We start from the raw sequence: 3,774 nt of genomic DNA, 5'->3' as shown, positions 1-3,774 counted from the left end.
GGGGGGGATGCAGCAGCCTTGGCTAAGGCATGTGCCTCTCCATTATGTCTCCTACTCTCGTAAATGAAATCAACATCACTAAAAGACCTCCTTTGATGCTTGATATCTTGTAGAATTGGGAAGAACCTGCACGGGGAGTCATCTGCAATCCTAGCCACAACTTCTTGACAGTCTGACGCTACACATACGGATCGGACGTGTAAATCCAAAGCGAGTGCTAGCGCCTCGCTGCATGCATGTGCCTCAAGAATTGCCGGATCCAAAAGACCCTCAAAAATGATGGCAGAAGTGCCAAGATATTTACCATGCTTGTCTCGGCACACCACGGCTGATGCGCCCCTGTCCCCAATCTTGGAGAAGCCTCCGTCCATGTTTATCTTGACGTCATGGACTACCGGTGGCAGCCATGCCGGTTGTACTGGCAGTCCCACAGGTACTCGGGGCCTTACATGCAGGTCCCTGGGAATTGCATGCATGCCCTTGGATGTTACATGCAGGTCCTTGGACAAGGCATGCAGTTCTTTGGTGCGTGCCCCCTTCTCTGGAATTTGGTCGAGCTCCGTCATGAACTTTTGAACAAACACATGGGTACTGAGGGGGCTTTGAAACTGGTTATCATGGATAGCTCGACGCCTAGCCCACCCAATTGCCCACATCGTTACGAGCACATGCGCAAGGGCCGTCGTGGGTAGGGCATCTACCAGCCAAAACATCCAAAGCTTTGCATCTTCAGTTCGGTTGGAGATGATCGTTTCAGTGATATTAAGGATGGCAATTTTATCCATGGATATCTGACCCGAATGGATAGGGTTTGGATATGCTTTTGTGTCCATGGACGGCGCCCAAACCCAACCCGATTGTTCGTGGATAGGGCATGGATATAATCTTGTACGCATGGATATACCTAAACCCGACCCGATAGTATGACTTAATGGGGGAAAATCTGCTATCCCTGTCCCACGGTCGTATGTCCCACAACAATTTTACACTTTTTATATCTAAAACATGCATAAGAAATTACACAATCCCCATCGTAACTTTTTTTTAGTTGACATTCAATCCCCTCTGTAACATACTCCAACACCCCTTCCCTTATTTTTACCTCCTTCTTAAATGACTCGTCATTCTCATCTATTAGAAAAATACTAAATGATCTTAGGTTGTTAGTGGATGTTGATTTACCATAAATGAAGCCTAGCCTACCACGATGTGAAGAATGGAAGAGTTTATGTTAATATTATGTTATGTCTTATTTATATGTCTTAAGAGGACCCAATGGATATCCGATGGGTATGGATATCCATCGGATTCGGATATGGACACAATTTTTCACCCATGGATTTTTTCATGAGCGGGCGAAGACTGTCTTCATGGACATGGATATGGATTTGAGATTGTTCAACCCGATCCAAACCCGACCCATTGCCATCCTTAAGTGATATCCTCATCGGCAAGCGCCCAAACTCATAGGGAAGGAAAATGAAATAAACAACCCACAGCCCAGAAATAGTTGCAAGGACAGAACTCATACGCGGGCTGAGAAAGGAACAACAGCCTGGGCCCACGACAAGAAACTTATGAGACATGTACATGAAAAAATACGAGCGAAAAAAAAATTGACGAACACAAATCTAGACGCATGGATCACACGGTTAGTAAGTTTGATGAGACATAACTAAATGAGAATTAGCAACCAGACAATAGCTTCCTTTCTTAAGAAAAGGACCCCAATCTGGCGCACGTCACTTTTTTGAAGAAACATCTGTAACTTTATTCTCCACTACCTAAAACAAACGAAAGGTTCCCTCTCTTGTCTTACGTTTGGTCCGACCTCTCATTCTTACCTCTCAATCCCGATTTTCCTCTCCCACCTGATTTTTCTCACATTGGTGGATTCTTTTCCATGCTTTAATTGCTTTATTTATTGGCCTCCCAAATAAATGATGATACAAGGCAATCATATATTAGCAATAACTGGCAATCGACAATCAACGGCTAAATCTTGTGGCAAGTGGCAATCATATGATAAGTGACAATCACGGGCTAAATCTTATGGCAACTAGCAATCATATAAACAATATATGGTAATTAGTGATAGGCAGCTAAAATCTTTAACATGGTACTATCTCTCCATCTCTCTCGCGACTTGTTGTAGCGGTGTCTTCCTCGGACGCATGAGTGATCTTCTCCATCTCCTCGCCAAGACCCTCTCACCTCATCAGGTTGCCAGCGGATAGGAAGGCCTAGGCGCGACAACTGCCACCACCTGCAACGCCCCAATCCTCGTCGACACAACATGCTAAACAGTGCGTGATCTTACCGATGATCGACGCCGCCACATCGTGGAATTTCCGGAGATTGTTTTGGTGATGTCTGATGCAACCACCAAATTGCTTGCTCGTGCACATATCTCTATGTGTGTTAATCAAACGACATTCCTCTCAATCTTATCTTCCTAAATTTTTTTTGTGCGTGTGTTAGGCTTAATGAAATTTCTATTAGAGGCACGCCTTCATGGATGGGATCAGGCAAAGAGAAAGTAGCACGCCACGAGGTGCACCGCCGAAACCCTGCTCCTTTCCTTTTCTGATTCTATATTATTAATCCGGTCCTACATGGTGTGTGTTATATTCTCTAATATTGTGAGATCTTAAAGATATGTCAATCACAACCCTGATGGTAATGCTTATTCTGTTTATTTTGGATGTTGCTTTGCAGCATAGTGTGGACCAATCCAAACTCCTTCACGAAGTGTAAAGTGTGCCTAATTTTTTTTACCAGTACAGGGATAATAAAAATATGGCAATGTACAACACTCCTACATGAAACATTCTGAACCAAGTCATGTCGAGGTACCTCCAGAAATTTATGCAACTTCTGTGAACTATTGTGTTACTAGAAATCATATCAATATTGGTGGGTAAGAAGCTTCAATTTACTTTTCCAATTTTATTGATGGCTGATTAGTTATTAATAGTCATGATTCCAAAGTGAACCCTTTCATGAAGCATGAATTACTGCTAGCTCCGTAATGTATGCAAGAAATTTTTATATCAAAGTGTGTGTATTTACAGTCGCATAAGATTCATGTAGTCAAGATATAATTTGTTATTTTGGTCTGTATGGTGCATCCACAAATTATGTAGTTATTACCTCATGATCTTCATCCTTTTTTTATCACTATAGGGTTTTGACCTCACTGAAGTAAATACGATCTCCAGTCAAAACTTCAAAAGCGGCTCAATGCACATATTGAGGTACATACCAAATACTAGCACTTTCATGATTTATGTATCTTTTGCCGAGGTTGGGTTTATAAGATCTCATTCTCATTGCATGTGGATTTCTTGGACTTTGAGTTCGACCTGCTAACAATTACTCCCACTTTGGAATGAAATAAGGAAGGAAAAAATTCATTTCAACTTTACATGCAAAGAAGAAGGAATGAGTCAATGCTAGAGCTTTTGACGTTGTATGCTATGCAAAGTTGATACTTCTGTATGTTAATATGGCTCAACATGTTTATAAGATCGGGCAAATTGTCTGGTGATCTCAGAACACCGTGTATTTTTCATTTTGCTCTTGCTGCATTGAAAATTGTTTGGCTCCCGTAGCAACGCAGGAGCATTTACCCAGTCATACTTATAACAATTACAGGTAGGCTTTCTTTGACCTAAGATCAAAGAAAATACAAAGTAACTCTTATGACTAAGAATTACAGTGAAATCTCTTGCAAACACTTTGTTCGCGGTATCAATCTATGCTCAAAGAAAT

Source organism: Triticum dicoccoides, chromosome 2A (assembly GCF_002162155.2).
Source record: "Triticum dicoccoides isolate Atlit2015 ecotype Zavitan chromosome 2A, WEW_v2.0, whole genome shotgun sequence".
In the NCBI taxonomy this organism is placed as follows: domain Eukaryota; kingdom Viridiplantae; phylum Streptophyta; class Magnoliopsida; order Poales; family Poaceae; genus Triticum; species Triticum dicoccoides.
Note: the sequence above shows the minus strand (reverse complement) of the source record.